Source organism: Mus caroli, unplaced genomic scaffold, assembly GCF_978045245.1.
Source record: "Mus caroli unplaced genomic scaffold, Mus_caroli_1 scaffold_2, whole genome shotgun sequence".
Taxonomy (NCBI): Eukaryota; Metazoa; Chordata; class Mammalia; order Rodentia; family Muridae; genus Mus; species Mus caroli.
The window spans coordinates 163,643,109-163,664,660 of NW_028227257.1; the positions used below are offsets into that span (position 1 = coordinate 163,643,109).

The following is a 21,552-nucleotide window of genomic DNA, read 5'->3' on the forward strand; positions in this document are numbered from 1 at the left end:
GCTTGCTCCTCAGGTTGGAGTGCCACTTTGAAAACTATGGAATTTTCAGAATATAAAGCATGGAATGTAGACGTAGGTCACTAGGCATGAGACTTTAAGAGTTACAGCATCTCTGAGGTGTCTGCTTAGTGCTCCATGTGAGAACAACAGCCACTCCCCTTTTACTGCCCTGCCTTCCCCTTTGAAGGGTCTGAGATCCCTCTGAACTCATAAACCCAGACCAATCTTTCTTCCATTGCTCTGTTACTCGTTTTAGTTCTAGTAATGTGAAAATATATGGCTATGGAGAACATCTGTGACTTTGAAGGGTTCTCTTGAGATATTGACAAGGCTGCTACAGATGCAGAAGCTAGAGCAGGGTTGAATGATGGTGCTGAAATTTTATAGATCCAAGAGCAGTGTAGAACTTAGAATTTGACAGACTTCTCAAAATTTTTATCTAAAAACTGATTTCATAGTGAATTCTCAGTTTTGTATATAGACATTGAAGAGTAAACATGAGCCTGTTCTGAGTGGGTACTTTGTGTGTGTGTAGACATATAGATATATAGATATAGATATAGATTAGATATAGATATAGATATAGATGATATAGATATAGATATAGATGATATAGATATAGATATAGATATAGATATAGATATAGATATAGATATAGATATAGATATAGATATAGATATAGATATAGATATAGATATAGATATAATCTTGTTTAATCCTTATATTCCGAAGGTGAGTGCTGTGGAGGCAGGATAAAAAGACAGGAGAATTAAAGGGATATGGGAGGGGAGAAAAGCTCCTTATGTCTAATCTGACTTTTTCATATGTTTGAACACATGAACAGATAAAACAACTCTGCAGGAGACTGCCTACAGAAATATTACTCCATTTTCTGAGCGATAACTCAAGCAAATTTGTTAAAATGACAAATGAGTCTTACTCAAGGGCAAACTGTAAGTGATCTTTGAGAATAAATTTACCAGAATGCCTGTCTACCCCAAAACCTGAGCAGTGCCTGACTCCAGATTTTTGTTACCAAGGATGTGAGACAGCACAGAACTGTTCTGAGATGTTATCCAGCTTTGGTTACTTTGAAGTAATTGTTGGGAACTAGTTTAGGGCAGAAGGGAGCCAATTACCAGGCATGGTGAGTCAGCACGTTGGTTTCTTAGAAAACTTCCATCGGGAGATGAGAAGAAGGAGAGTAAACTAAGAAAGGAGAGGAGATAGTAAAATAGAACCAGGAATTTAAAGGAAGACTTATTGGTATTTTATTTTTCTGTTTGTAAAGTCACTTATGACTTCACATGTGTTTTGATAATAATATTTCAGATTTTCTGTTAGATCCATACCTATCTAGTAACTGGGCTCATTTTTCAGTTTGGGATTTTGTGTGTGTGTGTTTAATTTGTAGTTATTATAATTGTAAATTGTAGTTAGTTATATATTTTCTTGGTAATGAAATTTCAGCATAAGGACAACATGCAGGCATATTGTACATGGTCTGAGCTAGGGCAAAAATTATAATGCTAAGTGCCACATGAGAGATTTGAAGGAAAATTGTAAAACTGGATTACTCTAGGTTTCCACTGATCTGCATGCACAAGAAAATCTGTGCTTTTGTCTTGTGCATTCATTTGCAAGTGATAAGAACTGAAACATGTATATTCCTCATTGGTTATGTAGTTGTAGGGATGAAAAGAAAGAACACAAAAATTGCAGAAGTGGTCCAACTGAGGACAATGGGGAAAAATTCCATCCAAAGCTTATTTATATACACTATATGTATATAGTGTATATAAATATTATATATATTATATAGGTAGACATACTGTTATTTAAATTTTTATTCAACACCATCACAATAAAATCCTTGTTAAACTTGCTTTATATATTTTTCCAACATCGTATTTTTATTGATTCTTTGGAAATTTCATACCTATCTCTTTTAATTCCCAGCTTTTTCTGTCCATACACCCTGCCCTTGTAACTTCCCCCAGCATGCACACAAGCACATATGCTCGCACGAGCACATGTGTATACACACACACACACACACACACACACACACACACACACACACAGAGTTCAATATGTGTTCTCTATATACTCAATGGAGCATGGTCAAACTCTAAGTGGCCTACCCCTTAGACAGAGATGAGTTTCTCCCCTCTTTCACCCCTGCTGGAAGCCATCAATTGTGGAGGGCAATGCTTCAGCATTCTATTACAGGGTTTAAGAGTTCTCTTCAACGTTTTGCTGTTTAGGATGTTATTACTTTTGAGGGGCAGTTGGGGTGGACATAGATGTTTTCATAGATGTATTCCATGTTCCTTTCTCAACTGTGTATCTGCAGTCATCAATGTCACTCCCAAAGTAGCTTATTTGCACTTTAGCATCCATTGGAGTATGGATCATGGGCTTCCACACTGCTTCTGGTGTCAGCAGAGACCACAAATAGGGCTCCCAGTTTAGTAGACCACACACAGATAAGGCTCTCTCATGCTGCTGAGATCATTGACATCAACATGGGTTCAGGTTGCAGTAAAAACCCTGAACATCTACCCAGCCTTCTGTGGCAACATGGACCATAGACATTAACACAGACACAGCTGCAATGAGACCATGGACTCAGATATGGCATTCTGGGTTCAGACATCACTGTCACCACAGGTGGCAGTACAAGCTACCTGCATCAATGTGAACCCTGGAGGCATCATTGCCCATGGACGTCAACATGGTTGCAGGCTGCAGCACAAATCATAGACATTGGTATAGCCTTGGTAGTAGCACAGGCCACAAAACTCAATACAGACCAGGCTGCAGTAAGACCACAGACCCAGACATGGCCCTCTACAACAGTATGGATACAGAAATCACCATGGACCTCAGATGGCAGTTCAGGTCACTCAGAACTATATGGCCCCCAGTGGCAGCATGGTCCATGAACATTAACATGGTTTCAGAGAGCAGCACAGGAAAGAGACCACTGCTTGGCCTTCAGTGGTAACATGGGCCAAAAACATCAACTCAGACCATGGCTCTAGCAGGACCTCAGACCCAGACATGGCCCTTGACAATAGCCTAGACCCAGACACCACTATGGTCTCAGGTGGCAGCATAGGTCACTCAGTATGGTCCCTGGGGGCAGGATGACCCATGAGCATCAACACAGATTCAGGCCACAGCACAGGCCATGAACATTTGAATGTCATCAAGTGACAACACAGTCCTAGGACATCTACCCAGGAAATGGCTACACCAGAGCTACTGACCCATGTATAGTCGTCATCAACTCTTTTGAGGAGGTTAAATCTAGAAAGCAGACAGCTCCTCATCTTTGTCATTCATCATTGTCCTGAGCTAGGGTGATTGGGGAGGCAGTCTGTCTATGGTTAAGCTCTAGCATGCTCCACACCATTCTGATGACCCCCACTGGGCCATGCCATTATCCACCATAGAACTAAGCTTCTCTCTTGCTCACTGCCACTGTCACTTTACCAGTTTCATCTCCTTGCTGTGGTGTCTGCCAGTGTGTGTGTGTGTGTGTGTGTGTGTGTGTGTGTGTGTTAGTTTGCATTTTATTATTGTGAAGAGTTACTGTGAATTTTGGGCTGGCTTATAGTTTCAGAGGTTTACTCCATTACCATCATGGCAAGCCAGGAAGCATAGCCATCTCCAGGCAGACATGGTTCTGGAGGAACTGAGAATTTTACATCTTGATCTAAAGGCAGCCAGAAGGAGACTGCATTCCACACTGGGTAGAGCTTGAGCATGTATGAGACCTTGAAGTCTTGCCTCCACAGTGACACACTTCCACTAACAAGGCCACACCTACTCCAACAAGTTCAGACTTCCTAATAGTGCCACTCTCTATGGCCAAGCATTCAAACATGTGAATCTATGGGGGCCAAACCTATTCAAACCACCACAATATAAATGAAAAGTTATTGAGTCTTTGTGAATTTCATCTCATGCACTCCAATCCCAGTCATCTCCCTATCTCTCTGTATCTGCCCTCTGAGCTTGCAACCCCCCCTCAAAAGAAAACAGAAAAATATAAATAAATAAATAAAGAAAAAAGAAAAATACCTCCCAGTGGAAGCAGCAGTGTGGCACAGTGTGTAACAAAGTACACCCTTTTGCCCAAACAGCTTTACTCACAAATGTTCATTATAATGTGTCATTGGTCTGGTTTGAGGCCTCTGACTGCTGCCACACTATCAGTACTGGATCCTCACTTGGATTCTTCTGTACATCCATCCTATTGTTGCCCTGTGTCATGGAGAGCCTGCAACTTTGGATGTGCTGGACCTGCCTCTTCACATGCTCCAGCAGTGCATAGATGGGATAGATACTGGGGTGGGCCAACTCAAAGTCTTGGATCTGAGCCTGGGTGGTAGCCCTGCCAGTTCTTCTGTGCCACCAGAACCAGCTCTTCCATTTTTCCCAGGCAAGGGTGGGGCCAACTCCTCTGTCTGCACCTGCTGGCAAGATGAAGAACCAGTTCTTCAGTGCTCACACCATCAGGGCCAGCTCTCTGGGTTTGAAATATTCTTCTCTTGGACAAGAAACTCTAGGTTTAAATTTATTTAAAATAAACTATGTTAAATTAAATAATTTAGTTGTTTGTTTGTTTGTATATTGATTTATTTAGGATTAGTTACAGGAGAGTGGGTGAGAGATTATTTATAGGAGTATGACCCACTTATAGGCAGCTACACCGCTGAACAAAAATAAAATCTTTATTTCTCCCCCAGGAAACATTGAAGTTCACTGCCTGTGAATCTTGGGGAGGGGTCAGGCCTTGTGAGCCTTCTCCTCTCCATGGCACATAACTAATGTTCCCAGTATTGCACAGGTGTTCACAAGGACAAAAGCCACGAATGTCATGCATGCCTGGTCATATCATGCCCACCTGGGAGATAGCATCTCAAAACACCCATTTTAAGGTTTTTTTTGTTTGTTTGTTTTTGTTTTTTTGTCAGTAACTGTGGGTGGAGCAAAAAGATCCCAACTTCTCACTTCCACTGCCTCAGGAGAGGCCTTCAGAAGATGGCTCATTTGTAACTGAGATCTGCCTTCCTTTATACCAGTTCTGTATGTAGCTGTAAGATCACATGGTGGATAATGGATTCTAGAGGAGGTATGTAGTACATTTGATTAATTTTGCTAAATGCTTCTTTTAAAAATTATTTATTGTTAGTTCCTGTGCATTTGTGTTTTGCCTACATGTATGTTTGTGTGAAGATGTTGGATCCTCTGAAACTGGAGGTACAGGCAGTTATGAACTACCATGTAGGTGCTGGGAATTGAACCAGGGTCTTCTGGAAGAGTAGCCAGTCCTTTTAACTGCTGAGCCATCTCTTCAACCCCTCATGCTGAATGCCTCTTTAATTTTTCTTAAATACTCTTGATTTCATTAGTAATCTGGAGACCTGGACCCAGTAAGTTCACATTCTTAATGTTTCCTTCATGTGCCCTGACTGTTATTTCTCTTTGAAGATTTTAGTCATTAATTGATTTTATCTTTAGTATATACTTCATGTATAGAAATATCACCATTGAACAAACACATGAAACCTATATAATTAACATAAACACAGAGCAGTTTCAGTATTCTATAAATTTTATCATGTTCCTATGTGATCAGTTCTGGCAAACATTGATGATTTTTTTATTTGTTTGTCTTTCTCTTTCCAGAATGTCTGCCACATAGGTAACAAATTCTATGGTTTGTTACCTTATGAATGCTGCTCCTTTCTCTTAAGAAATGCACTTGCAGCGGATCTAAGTCCCCCCAAGGTTCAGTAGGGACAAGGCTGTTGCTGAGGTGCACCAGCTCCTCTGTTGGTTTAAGATAGTTTGCTCATTCACCAGGAGAGCATTTGGAATAAGCTTCCTTTGTGGAATCTGTGGGTGAAATCGCTATCCATACATTCACAGGAAGAGTGTTATGTAAACACACCTTTTATTCATTTATTCATTTTTTCCAATGTACATTTTACTGTGTATGGATGTTTTATCTTCCTATCTGTCTGCGTACCAGATGCATGCCCAGTGTCTGCAGAAGCCAGAAGGTGTCAGATCTGTGTTGGGAGCTGCCCTGTGGGTCCTCTGCAAAAGCAACAAGTACTCTTAATTGCGGAGCCTTCTCTGTAGCCCCTTTATTTATTTTTAATGCAACAGGAACTTAGGTCAGTTAAAAAGTAGTTGAAACTCTCTGCTTATTAATGAATTTGTTACAGCTTAATTAGGAAAGCGAAAAACAGGAATCAGTGTTGATAAATAACTTGAGGGAACATGGAGACCAGAAAATGCAATTAAATGGTGCCTTTATTTCTCAATTAACAAATGAGCCTAAAAAGATTTATTTTGTTGAAACATAATTTGTGAGTATATTTTACGTAGGGGAAAGCGTGAAGCCAAGTGAAAGGAAATCAAGGGGCAGGACATACCAGGTGACCAAGTGATTCAGTGAGCTCCATCTTCAAGGGATGCTCACTGCTGCCTGATCATGGTGTAAGGTCGGTTTAAGCAGCACATCTCATGCTCAGCAGTAGTTAGATGCTGATTGTATTGGAAACTCTGTAAATTCAGACTCCACAGAGGCTGGTGTAAGATGATCTTAACCAGTTATCATGAGGTGATATAATTAATGAGATTTATAAGTTTCCTGGCCTTTGGGTTTCTATTCAAGGGAACCCACTGTGGATTCTGTTGGTATATTCAGTAATTCCATGCCAATGTATGAAAACTCAGTGAGCAGGGTCATGCATGAAAAAAGTGAAAACATTCTCTGAGACTTTTCTTTATTCATTACATTTTTTTTCTGGCTTTCATAAAACCAAGCAGCAAGCCTTTCCACACACAAATCTCTACACAGGCATTTGTGAGTCATCGGAAATAGAAAAGCATTACCTGTGTGTCCTCAGAAAATGCATCACTTCTTACTCAGAGCCATGAAAACTGAGGTGTTTTGCTTTATATCAGTGATTAATGAATAGATTTGAGAAATTGTTTTGAGTTTCAGTTTTGTTTTATGCAAAGCACAATTGAAGTTACAAATTCACTAAATATAAATGTGTTAGTTTCTCTTCCTTTCCACTGAGTGTTTTTGATCCCGAGAACAATGTTCTTGCTGTTAACCACCTTTAAGTTGCTTGTTTGCAGGCCCACACTTGGCTTATTATTCTCTAGCTCCAGCCATTGTCCTTTCTGTTTGGCTCCAAGGAAGCTGAAATAAGTGCAGGTTGTCTTGTCACCTTGGGATCTCTTTGAACATTTGTCCTGTCATTTGATCATCCACAAAATCCCACAGAGGTAGATCTTGCCCAGTTTTTGTACAAACGGTTGATGTTCGCAGCTTGAATGTGTCCAACCTATTTAGGTTTGATTTTCATTTTAATGAAAGCTCATGGTTTTGCCCAGAGATGAAAGCAAGGTGTTAGAAATTCCAAAACTTCCTGGTTGTTAGATCACTTAAACATTAGTTCAACTATGGCTTCTCTATTTTTAGTAGCAGAATGTGTATTAATGAGCACAATTCAAAAATAGCCACCTTAAAATTTTAGAGGATTCCAAATGTCCTTTTGGTGTCTGGTTTCAAAAGTTCCTTTGAACTTCTAAATTTTCATTTTTGAAGATTATGTGGTTACAATATAGTTAAAACAAAACAAAACAAAACAAGCAAAGAGGTAGTTCATGGGAAACTTGAAAAGGTTTCTTTTACTACCTACGGCCCTGTCTTAAGGCAGAATTCTGAAGTTTGGAAGCTGTCCTGTCTCAGAACATTCTCTTCAGCTACTGAAGTTGTGACCAAGTCATGTTCCTCCTGGATTATTATGGCAATATCTAGAAATTTAGAAATTGTGAAAAGATAAAAGGATATATTGACAATAATCTCATTATTTTCATATCTCTTTGGCATATCTAGCTAATACACATGACAATCCATAGAAAACATTCTGTTTTTATTTGAAATAGAATTATTTGTGAAATGAGAATAACAGTTTACCACATGACTAACTCTAGTAGAACTGTGTGGTAAGCCAAGCATACTCTGCTAGTGTGCTGATGTGAATTGTTGTTTATTAGATACTGGTGGCATTCCGGCAAGGCTGAGCAGTTACTCATTTTCCTAACTCATTTACATTTTCCTGGTTCTTTTGAAGAATCCTGTTTCAGAATTTATCTTACATTATTCTGGGCTGAAACTGAGTCATGCACATATGTAGGTTTGAAGAAACTTTTGTACTTGGCAGAACAAACCAAACCAAACCAAACCACCACCACCACCACCACCACCACCACCACCACCACCACCACCACCACCACCACCACTACTACTACTACTACTCCGGTTTGTTATCCTTTCAGAAATTTTTAAAAATCATCCTGTATCATATTCAATTTATTCAAAGTAATGAATAAGTATAAATAAATAAATAATGAATGAGCCTCTTCGTGGTTTCTGAAGTGATTCTAATTTGTTTTATACATTGCCATATAGTCAGATGGTAAATCGCTACAGTGCATTATCATTTATTTTTGTTTTTTCTTTTTCATGCTTTTTTTTTTAAAAAAAATTTATTGACTCTGTGTTGTGGTCTGAAGTCCATCCACTTCCCTCTAGGGTGTTAGATGTCTCTATACGCCTGACCTAGGAGGTAAAGCAGAGGCAGGGATGAATATGTTCCACAGGACTCCAGCCCAGGTGGGATTACCAGGAGTGTTACAGCTCTTAGAGGGAAATAAAGAGATTTGGGCAGGTTCAGTGGGGAAGGTAGTTGGGGTTCCCAGGTCTCTTGGCAGTGGTGGCAATGGTGTGAGCTGCCACTGAATCTGATGTGAGCATCTACAGGCAGTAAGAGCCTTGTCAGCCAGGCAGGTCCAGGATCCAGTGGTGAATGCTTCAGGAGAGAGGACTCTTCCTCAAGTTACAGCTCAGCAAAGACAGCCACTTCCCGTTGATCTTCAGTGAAATACCTTGTATGCTTTATTCCACGTGGACAGGGAGCAGGATGGGATGGGGGTGTGGGGGTGTAAATGTTTCCTATTGGCTGACTTTAAGATGTTAGTGATGCTCCATTTGCACGGTGAAGGACTCCAGGTGCTACATTACCTGACTGATGGACTGTGGTCCTCTGTTAGGTGTCCTGGTTATGTGTTCTATAGCAGGCATAGAGACGAGTGAGAAGCTGCTCTACACATGCCGTCCATTCTCAAATCTCTGAGATTCCCTGGGTTTGAGCTCACGGAGCATTAGCAGTTCTTATGCCTCGCACAGCCAGGTGGCACAGTTTATTTGTCCCACACTTTGTGACTTTCACATCATGCAACCCAGTTCCACTCATCTTCCTGTCTCTTTGTATCTGCCCTCTGCCCTTGTGACCTCCTTCTCCAAAGAAAATTAAGAACAAAAATTAAAAAACAAACAAAACAAAGCACAGAAAACATCTTGTAGTGGAAGCTGTAGAGTGTCACAGTGTGTCATCCTACAGCATGTTCTTTGTCCACACGTCTTTACTTTGCAAATATTCGTTGCAATGTGTCATTGGTCTGTTTTAAGGCCTTTGCCTTCTGCTACACCATCAATACTGGATTTTCACTGGACTCCCTAGAGATTTTTTATCAATTGCTTTCTCTTTAATTTATATCCCACAGGGCATTCTGCAAACAAATTAACAAATAAACCAAGAGAAAACAGCATTCCCAGCTACCACTGGGATGTAGTACTTGAAGAGAAGCTATGGATTTCTTTGGTTACCTGAGTCCAAGATCACTCAAAATCCTGATCTTCAACTGTGATGGGCAGACATTTGTAGCCACTCTTTGTTGGAAAGATGTGTGCATGCAGGCAGTCATTCTAGGACAACCCCATGTAACCATACCACCTTTGCAACCTGACATCTCTAGGAATGACAACTGTTTTTATTTCTGTTTTAATGGAAGGAAACTCCTGAGGGAAGATTGTGGTGACATTAGAAGTGGCATTTATGATTACTGCTGTTTTCAGTTGCCCAGGCTTTCATAATGTCACCTACAGATATTAAAATATGACACACTGCTTCGAATTTGCAGAGAAAAGTCACAGAGCTTTAACTTTTCCTTTTCTTTTCTTTTCTTTTCTTTTCTTTTCTTTTCTTTTCTTTTCTTTTCTTTTCTTTCCTTTCCTTTCCTTTTCTTTACTTTTCTTTCTTTCCTTCCTTTCTTCCTTTCTTTCTTCCTTCCTTCCTTTCTTTCTTTCTTTCTTTCTTTCTTTCTTTCTTTCTTTCTTTCTTTCTTTCTTTCTTTCTTTCTTTCTTTCTTAGTAACAGGAGCACTGAAGCAGAGTTCGTGAGCACATTTTCTGCATTTCTTCTTAAAGATGGATACTCTGGATGGTTGATGCTTGCTAGAGGTTTTGATCTCAGGGTTCTGCTCTTTCTCAGTAATGTTCTGAGAACACTCATTCTCCAGCTCAATATTTCCTGCCTTTCCACCCACACCACATGTGCATCTGGGAATATCCAGCAGGCTTTGAGTGATATCCCTTTTTCCATCCCCCTCGTCCCACAGCCCTTCCTGCGCCACGCCCTTTTGCAGCTGTCAGGCTCTGAACTATTTCCTCACAGAGGACCTATGTCCAACCCCGGTGTATCCAAAGTCAAAAACAAACAAACAAACAAACAAACAAAAACAGCCTTTTTCAGTCAAAAGATACTAACTTGACTGTGTTTGCCTCGTGAGTTTGCCTTTCCTGAGATATGATGACAGAATTTATACTGGTGAAAAACTATCATTAGTATTGGGGAAAGGGAATTTTTACATGGAAAATGAAGGTGTATTCTATGCTGTGTCATAGTTTTAGACTTATTTTGGGTTTGGAAGTTTGCAAGGGACTCACATAACAGCTTAGGATTTGGATGACAACAAGGAGACAGACAGAATTCAAGAGTTTGAGTGTCATTTAATCCTTTTAATAACCTATTTGATTTCTGAGCAGCTTCCTCTGAGATTCAACTTTCCCAGAATCATAGCTGAGATAGTTCTTATTATAAAGGCAAATTATTTTGTTAGAGAAGTTGGAAGAGTGCCATGTGGCTTTTAAACATTTTTGAATTGCTGTTTTGGTTTTTCCTGTTTCAGCTCTAGTTTGGTCTATTCATCTTTATGGCATCCAGCTATTTTCTTTCTTTCAGAACACTTCCTCTTCCCCTAGTTCCCCCATTCCTAATACTTCTATTTATGCTCTCTTCTGCACTGCTTATCCTATAGTCATGTGACATAGTCTTAAGAATTCTCCAAGCATATCATATATTCATATCTTTGCTTTCTGAGATAAGGTGAGGGTGTTAGCAAATAGGCACTCACTCATGAAATTGATTTTTAAACAACAGTGGTATGAACTCACCAGTTAAAATATCCCACATAATCAGAGTTTGCACATGTTTTTCCAATTTGATTTGAATTTATTGTGATTGACACCAGGATTATATTTAAGCCTCTTCATTAATGCCAGTTACAGGGAAAAAGAGACCCACTCCCCTTTCCTCAGGCTACACTTACCTTGGAATAAAATAACAATAAGGAGAAAACTAATAAGCTCGTGAAGAGAACTCATAACACTTGCCATATAATCCTAGAGAGCTTAGTTGGACCCCAAGAACTCACATAAATGTAGACATGGGAGAAGAGACTTAACTCTACACAGTTGTAGTTGTCCTTTGTCCTGTAACCTCCATACACACATTGTGACACATCTGTACTCCCCTGTCGATCAACAAATCGATCAATACTTCAAAAGAAATTACGAAATTATTACTAGTGTTTTCTTCCCTTTTCTGTATCATCTGCCCTGTCCATACAGTCTCTCTTCAAATTCCTATGACAAGTTAGTTCACAGGTCGTATTTAATGTCATGCTCTGAATACAACTTCTCTCCCATGCCTTATGTCATGATGGTTTGTCTCTCCTCGTGGATTTGATAGTCATTCCTTTTCATGGCAGATACTGCCGAAGCCACTCCTTGATGTGCCCTTCAGTGACTGCCAGTGTTAGAAGTGCACTCTCTAGTACAGGCTCTGATTTCTGGATTCCCAAAGCTATACTTTAAGTCTTCCTGTGGTTCTCACTTTTGCTCACTTTTTGGCTGAGCATCTGTTACCTAGTTCACATATCAAGAGCTTGCACTGTGGTCCAAGTATTTCCTTTTCGGTGCTAGGTTACTCAGCTGTAACTCCCACCCCGTGCCCTTTTCTCTTTTACTCCATATGGAGTCACCAGCCTCCACTACTGTTCATGTTGTTCCTTCCAAGATTACCAATAAGAGGACTCATCACTGGGATAAGCAAATTATGACTTTTGTAGAAGTCAATAGGTGCCTTTAGCTTTTTGTCAAAGGGTGGGAACCTGTTATGGTCTTGCTTATGCAGCCATTTCTAGGAGAGAATATTTTATGGGACTGAAATGGACTACTATTTCCTGATATTCTGGCTCTCACAGAGGGATATTCTTCTTCTGTTATGTTTTCTGAGCCACAGATATAACAGCTGTCTAGTTTGTTATGTTCATATGGAGTCATCCTTATTCAGATCACCTTTCAGTGGTCATGTAAGTGAGATTTTATGCGTATAGCTTCTGCCATTAGTAGGAGGCATAATCTCATAGCAAACTCCCTGATCTTCTGGCTCTTACAGTCTTCTTCCTTCTCTTCTGAAATGTTTCCTGAGCCTTAGGTATGGGAGTGTTTTACAGATAGAGCCATTGGAACTTGGCTCCACAACTCTGTCCTACCAAAAAAATATAAGACTGTCTCAGCAGACTTCCTGGTATCTTGTTCTTCTAGTTTTTCCTTCCCCTCTTCTATGATGTTCCTTGAACCATAGATGTAAGAGCTGTGATTTAGAATGTATCCATTGGTGCTAGACTACCCACAATCCATTTGATCTCTGTATTGTATCCAGTTTTGGTTTTCTATGACCATACACATTTATTGCAATGAGAAGCTTCTTTGATAAGGGATGGTAGCTACATAGATCTTTTGCTGTAGAATAGGATTTAGAATGCAGTAAGGAATTACATCAATTTTCAAAGCTGCAGTAGTAGATTATTTTCTAAAGTTCTTGACTTCACTGGTCCTGAGAAATTAATTGGGTTTTTAGTCCCAGGCATTGTTTCCCTCATTTTGAGTGGGTCTTAAGTCCAATTTGACAACTACTGGTTATACCAAAATGTGAGTGCCACTTGTTGGGCCTTTATTATCCTGCTAGTCATTGTTGTGGTTCATAGGTCTGGATAAGACTATTGATTTCTTTCCTCCTTGGGCAGCTTGTATAGTATTTTCTGGTACAATAAATTAATCAGTTGACTAGACTAGAGATTGTATGATCCAGTCATTTCTCCAAAGCTGTACCTCTGAACAGTATACCAGGGACTAAGCATTTGTCTTGCTGTGAAGTGTCACCATGATCATTGGATAGGGAAAAGCATCTAATTGGGCCTTGCTTACAGTTTCTGTGGTTTAAGTCTATTGTCATGGAGGGCGGCATGGTGACATGCAAGCATGCATGGTGCTGGAGAAGGATCTGAGAGTTCTACATCTGGATCTTTAGGCAGCAGGAAGAGAGGGCCACTAGAACTGGCTTGGGATTTTGATATTCCAAAGCCCACCTCCAGTGACACACATCCTTTGCCAAGCCCTGCCTACTCCAACAAGGCCATATTTTTCAATCCCTATCAAGTAGTACTACTCCCTGATGACTAAGCATTCTAATAGATGCGGCTATGAGAGCCATTCTTATTCAAACCTACACAGCCTTCAACAATATTTTAAGGGTGACTTTTCTGCAGATTGTTAATTGATATCATTGCTGGTAAGAGTATCTGGGTGCTATCGTAAGTAAGCCCTTGCCCTAAAGAACCATCATATGGATTTTTGGAATTGGACATAATAGGTGGAGTTCTTTCTTGTGGCTGCTAATGGACAAAACCCGAGATGTTTTCCAGAAATGTAGAGGCCAGATGGGCTGATCACTAATAACAGTAAAGACTAAAGAAAGCTCACCCTGCCCCAAATCAATGTTGAGCCACACAACACTGGCCAGAGGGAGCTTGGCCCAACAGACTGACAGTATAGATCAACTACCAGAGCTTTTCCTGAGTTGATGAGAAAGGCCAAAGTACCTTGCACTGGGAGATTCATTTTAAGATCTATGCTCTTTGCGAAAACCTTCTAATAACCTGGCTTCCCATATGCCTGCTTCTCATTATACAGTAATAAACAGGCTTTCAATTTCTGTGAAGTTGATTAAGGCAAGTTTGCCTCTGAGGGATGATGGAGCTACTTCAATGTACTCAATAAAATCAAGTCTCTTAACCTAACGCCTGAGACCACACTTAGGGCTACAGTGACTTCATCAAGGTGGATAGAACCTTGTGGGAACTTGAAAAGCAGCCAGCTATGACACTCAAAATTATGAAAACTCTCTCTGTAGAGAATTTTTAACCTGCATCTTGCTATATTTTATTTGAACAGAGGAAGGGACACTCATTTTCTTGTATGCATGCTCTTCCTGCCTTTTCTGGGAGAGATGAAGAAACCTTATGGCAGACGCCTTAGTAGGTAGGGGAGGAAAAGCCATGTGAGGCCCTGACTCTTACCTAGGATACAATCTCTAGATCTCTGTCCATTTTAGGTCATGTTCTGATGAGCTGCAAAATTTATTTAGAGAAACAAAAGTGTGGGGAAAAATACTAATCTTTAATCCATGACGCCTTTAATTTTGTGTTGAATCCCCCAATGACACTTGAACTGATATAAAATTCTGTCACCTGCTCTTAAAATTCAGAGATAGTTCCCAAACCACTGAGACTAATTTTCCTATGACAAATTTAATAGCACACGCTTCAGGAAAGTGACTTTGACAGATGAACAGCAGTGAGCATTAGCAGAAAAGATGCTGCTGCCTGTTGACTGTTGAATGATGCTTTGCGTTTTTATTGCTGCCGCTCAAATGAGTCTGGTGCACAGACTCATCATACTGAAGCAGCAGGGGCTCCCACAGAAGTGTATTTGAGAACTATGATGCTGTTTTTGGAAGATAACTGAAGTGAGATTGACAGTAATGTGCCTCTTTAATTTCGGAAGGAAATTTTGGGAAAAATCATGTTTTACTATGATGAATTCCATTTAAATTTCTCCTGTGATTAAAGAAGAAAATTTAAAACACCAGTGATTTCCCCTTTCCTTATCAAATTAAGAGCTGGACTATAGCTCAATCAGTAAAGTGCCTACCATGACAGCATAAGGATCTGAGTTTGATTCCCTAGACCCCAAGTAAAACGAACAGCATGGTGGCATATGCATGTAATGCCAATGTTGAGGCTCATTCACCAGCCACTCTAGTATATTTGGTGAGATTTATGGCAATGAGAGATTTTGCCTCAAACAATAAGGCAGTGGTGACTGAGGCATAGCTCCTAAGGCTGTCTTCTGGGTTCCTTATGTCTGTACACATACATTCACATTCATGCCTACAGGTACATTCACATACACACACAGACACACAGACAGAGAGACAAAGAGACAGAGAGACAGAGTGACAAAGACAGAGAGAAAGACAAAGACAGAGAGAAACACACCAATGAACACAGAAAAAAATTAAAATTATGAACTGTCTCCTTTAAGTACTGATGAGCAGCTTTTTTTTGTGCAGAATCCTGTCTTGGCTGATTACTGGAAGAAGTGAGATGTAGACAGATGATTGGTTACACAGTATCTACCCTGTATGGAGCACTCAGATCCAAGGCTGTGAGTTGAACACATGCTTGTAAGATATTTACCAATTCTCATTGCTTAAGTCTATTCCAAGGCACCTTCATTAGTCTTTGAGTACATTAAAAATGTGAAACGTCCTGAACTAAAATTATTTAGCATGTACTTGAATATAAAGCTGCAAGGCATGGATTGAACAGTGTTAGAGATCCTTATAAGCGAGTATAAGTCATATTGCAGAGAGGCTGCCATGTGCTTTAATCCTGTGTTGACCAAACGGAGTGTGTTTCTTTCAAAGCATTACTTCATGACAGCATATTGCTGCTATCAATTACAAACAGACTGCTGCTTTTTACAGTATGAAATATACATCAAAGAGGTGTGCATCTTCTTGGAGCACCTGTAGTGAGGTAAAGTGAGCTTATGCAATGGCAACCAGAGAGTGATAATTTTGGGTGATGAGCATTTCCGTGGGAGAAGGATTGGTGTGTGAGTGCAGAGGTCTGGATTTTCCAATAGATGGTGCTGTAGCTTGGCTCTTCTATGTAATCCAAAGGTCTGTGTGTTAAGGATTGTTTCCTGGCTTGGAGCTATGGGAAGGTGGCTTAGCCTTTTAGATGGGGATACTATGGGATATATGTAAGTCATTGGAGTATGCCCTAGAATGGGACTATTGGACTCTGATCTCATTTTCTCTTTCAATCCCTGGCCATGAAGTCAGTGGTTCTTTTTTGTTGGTTTTTTTTTCTCTACCCATGTTCCTAATGTGATATGCCACTGGCCTATCACACCTATCTCACCACTGGCCTAAGCCTGAAGCATTAGTAATGGACTGGAACTTCCAAAGTGAACCACTTCTGTTTAAAAGTTTAAAAGTCGAGTGTCTCAGTATTTTTTATTGTAATTGAAATCAGGTAGACAAGTTTTATGATTGTAGAAGGTTTGGATAAATGAGCTTTATTTGGAAAGGAAACTATGAACATGGAGTCTATGTTCAATGGTATCCAAGGAGCAAAGGGCAAGCTGGTGACCTGGGAAAATTCCAGTTTCCCTGGATAGTGAATTCACTAACAATCAGAATCCTTTCAGATGGCACCAGCTGCTGGAACAAAGCCTAGGGGTCCCTAGTTCACTCTGGTCTCGAGCAATTTAGGAAGCAGATACTGTATGGGTTAAAGGGGCACTGGGGCTCAAGGAGACAAGAATAAATGCTAACTCCAAGAGATCCTTTCTACTCTGATTTAGAAACCAAGAACGAAAGCCAAACTTCTACCTAAGAAAGTTCCCATTTTAACACAAGTAAAAACAAAGCTGATTTATTTCTTTGAGTTCACAGACAGTTACACAGACTTTATCGTATTAATGCCAAAGCATGATCAGATTCTGAAGTACTCAAGGACTAGGAAAGCAGAAGTCTCCAGTATCGGACGCTCTTAATGTAATAGCAAGTTCAACAGACAGCGGCTTCTGTGAAACTCTCTCCCCCAAACCTCCAGCTTAGTAACCTATTCACTCACTTAGCTGGTCTCTGAAATACATTGTAAGTTGTCACCCAAAATTGTTGGATTCAATTCAGCCAACCCCAGCTTTTGAGATTAAAAACAGAGACTCACCTCTATGTTACAAGCCTTACAACCTTCTTAAAATTTCTCTGAGAGGTTCTCCCCACAAAGGCAACTGCTACGAGAAGGGTGTCATTACATGGTCTCTGGTGGCTCTGAGCTTTCTATTTAATGATGTTTGTGCTTGCATGGCATGTTTTGCATGCTCTCACTCTTTTTTTTTTCCATAAGAACAGTCCCTCATTCAAAATCCCAGAAATATAATAAATTCCATTATATCTGTCTGAAATGTGGCAGGTATGAAATTGCCGGTGCAGCACAGTTGTCATGAAGCTTTGTAGTGGTGGAGGTAATTACGTATGTTCCTGTCCCTGGAGACTTTAAGCAGAGCCTGAGCCTTTCATTAGATGCCTTCTATCATTTTGTCACTAGACAGTGCTACCTATCTGTATCTCCCCATTCTGATCTGCTAAGAATGCTCCTCAGTCCCTCCGTTTCCTTCATCTCACTTCCCTCATTCTTCCTTTCCCTCTCTATTATCTTTTACTTCTTTATTCTGAGAACATCAGTTTTGTCTTTGTTTTATTGATCTATTATAGACTGGTGCTTTCCAAACTGTACTTTCCAGCATTTCATGGCGCTTTCGTCCATTCAGGTTGGCGTGCATCAAACAAACAAATCCCCAAACATAGACTGTGAGCTTGTGACTGTAAATATTTATTTCTCACAGTTTCTAAAGGTAGAAAAATTCAAAGATCAAGTAGATTCCAGTAGATTTAGTGCCATGAAAGGACCTGCCTCCATTACAGACTGACACCTTTTTATGTTCTTGCATGTCAGATGGGGGCCGGGAGATTTATTTTTTGTTCTCAAAACACTATCTTATGGATTGATTTTCTTCCATAGACCTTACCAACAAATCTAATCATACTGAGGTATTACATGTTAACACATACATTTTAAGGACACAAAACATTTGGCATATTTGATTTGAAATAAGGATTTGCAAAATTTGAAATAGAATAAAATGAAAAAAATATCTACATTTAATTGCAGAAGATAGACTTTTGAAGTAGATTCTACTCTGTTATGAAATATATTACTTTCAGTGATTATAAGCTAAAATATATTTACACTGATACAGACCACATGATGCAAGTGGTTTTTCTATAGACATAAGTTCTATCAAGGCATTTTCCTAAACAAAAGAGAATATTTTATGTTCTGTAGAATTCCAATAATCAAATCTTCCACCATTGCTGTTGGTGTTTGGGGTGTCAATGGTTCCAGGCTCTTTCCGCAATGAGAAGTCTCAATGCCCCATGGAGGACATCTCTCTGGGCAACAACCTTCATTTAGATGCATGTTGAGTTTTGGTTAGGAAAGAAATCCAAGCTGAGTAGTTAGTATTCCCAGTGCCACTTACTACCAAACACTTTAAAGAGATTGAAGTGTGTTCTAGCAGACTAAGGAGGAAAGATCTGGCTTTCCAGTTGAAGTTTCTCATCTACAGTGTAGATGTCAGTATCCCACCTCCTTCCTGCCTGCTATGCTGCCTACTGAGAAGAAGCCGGTGATCCTGCAGTGGGAAGGAACACTTATGGTCAGTAGCTGAACCAAAAGAAGGAATATTGATGGTGAGTAGTTGAACCAGAACATTAAGAGAATGTTTTTCTTCATACATTTCTCTTATCCTACACCAAGAATTTCCAGTTAAAATGATAAGATTTTGAGAATGGTAATTCTGTCTGCTTCAATTCCTACATCAAAATTTCTACATACATAAATGTTAATTCTCAATAACATTACAAACTTAAAGGCATAAAAGTGATTACAGGAATAATTCCTATAGTACACATAGGTGTTATGGAAAGGAATCATCATCTGTGACATTCACAAAAATCGGTATTTTCCTTGCTGAGAGAGATTGGTTGATTGGTTCTCAATGCTCCAGGGGAAGAGCCCGGGTTCTCTGATTCATGATACTATTAAATGTCTTTACACAGAGAAAATCAGTTCTTTGTAGAACTATCCAGGACAGAGAAACTTGGTTCTAACAGTGGCAAATTACTTAGAGGATAGTCTCCTGGCAGAGTAGCTCTAAACAGTAAATTGTCTACATCCATTTGCAAAATACACTGAGAGGCCAACAACAGCATGACATTTATATGAAAACCCATGATGCTAATGCAAGCTAAGGAAGGAGAGTATTGATCAAGATGGATCACATTTTAGAGCCTGTTCCATTCACTGTGTGTCTGTGGTTATTTTCAATTCACTGTCCCAAAATCCTTATGAAAGTTTGATTATTAACAGTTACAGTCTGTAAGCGACTCCATTTATAGTAAATACTATTCTAATACATAACAATAGAGGTGTCCGCCTTAGACAGATGATAAGGAACTTCTGGTGTCAGCAGTAACAACAAAGCTATTTTTCAATTACTGGAGTGCAAGGCAGCATTTATTCCTTTTTATGTCTCTGGGAAGAGCACCATATGTCATTTTCTCTCTTTGGGGGAAGTGGATGCTGTGACTGAAGCACACTTGGTCATTTTACGAGGCTACAAAGAACAAATTGTACATCGTTTTTCCTATGCTGACTATAACCTAGTCTTCTCACTTTGGGTTAAAATGTAGCTGTGTGTGCAAAAATTGTATTCAGGATAATACACTTTAGCAGATAACAATGCCAAATGTCATAGTTTTCTTTATATCCACAAATTGCATATGGATAGAAGTAAAAAGAACTAAATTCCTTAAAGATGAGACTTCTTAGGTAAGCAAAGGAAAGATGAAATACTTGCACATATCTCAAGGGAATTTATTTTGTTTCTCTACATATTCCAAAACCTGTACATGTACAGATTCTTAAATAAAATGGCACACTATTTGCACATTACCTAAGCTTACAGTTTATGTACTTTAAATAGGCTCTGTGTGACTTGTGAAGCCCAAAATAAGATGTAAATGTGCGCATAGTTGTCATATTTCATTGTTTAAGGGCTAATGGTGAAGAAAAATGTTCACACAGGGTCAGTGCAGACATCGTTTTCTGTCTATCTCTGTTTTCCAGCTGGTTGAATCTACAGATGTGGAAGTTACAGATGTGGAAGGCCAGCTGTGCTGTCTTATATGGAATGAGTCTCTGAGACTGGAATAGGCTTAGAATCAAAAGCCTGCTACTTCATGTAGAGAAGAGCAACTGGACTTTGGACAGATGTATGTGATTAATTTGATAGGATGTGGTGTCGTTCTTGCTGGCGAGACAGACAGTCTCTGGGATGATTCCCACCATGAACTTGTTCTCTTTTCAGGATTGCTTTTTATTGCATGTTAGCAGTGGTAGTATTGTGGGGAAAAATGGAGAATTAAAAACTCTGGAGTCAATGAGAAGACCTGTGCTTGCTAGGGGTTATGGAAAGAAAGGGATGAAGAGACAAAGCACAGAAGGCTTTAGAATAAGGAAAGTAGTGCATATGATCCCCTGAAAAACAATATGTACCATTGTTCGTCTATTCAAACCCATAGAATATTAGAGCAAGTCATATAAATTATGCACTTTAGGCAATGATGATGAATGAACAGTGTAGTAGTAATATTTGAAATCCCAGCCTAGGGCTTCTTCTCTGCTTTAGCTCATTTATGTTCCCAGATGAAAGACACAGACAGTCTTTACATTTTTAATATGCTTTAGGCAGCACAATAACTAGACAGTTGCCTACCAACCATGTTGTTAGACTCTACCCCAAATTATGTTCCATCTGGGCTGTACTGAACTCCCTCTGGGCCACATTCTCTTGGCCCTTAGCTCATGGTTGCTATCCTTCTCCGTCCTGCTCATTCTTCCTTTATTTCAAGATGGCTTCCATCTGCTCCTTCCCTTCTCATGGTCCTCTCTCTTCTCTAAGTCCATGAAAACTCAACCCCACCTACCCAGCTATTGGCTGTCAGCATCTTTATTCACCAATCAGAATTAACTTGAGGGCAGGGTCTCAGGGCTATGCATAGACTCCAGGTCCTGGGGACCTGCACTTAACATTATAATAGACAGATAATAGACAATGAAAGACAAAACCTCAACAGAAGGTAGGTTCACTAATTGTCAGAAATGTATGTCAGTAGGTGAGGCTGATAGTAAGGGCAGTGGTGTGGAAAGGGAAAGCAGGGGGATAAATGGAAATAGAACTTTCTGCTCAACTGTTCAGTGATCCTAAAACTATTCTAAAGGTGA

General features: G+C 39.7%; 1 long non-coding RNA gene across 1 annotated transcript; it reads left to right on the forward strand.

The window, feature by feature from the left end:
• Positions 1-15,740: 15,740 nt before the first annotated feature.
• On the forward strand, positions 15,741-20,528 carry LOC115029412 (uncharacterized). Its single transcript, XR_003834971.2, has 3 exons — positions 15,741-15,812; positions 18,833-18,956; positions 20,395-20,528. It is a non-coding gene; the product is annotated as an uncharacterized LOC115029412 (long non-coding RNA).
• Positions 20,529-21,552: the final 1,024 nt, after the last annotated feature.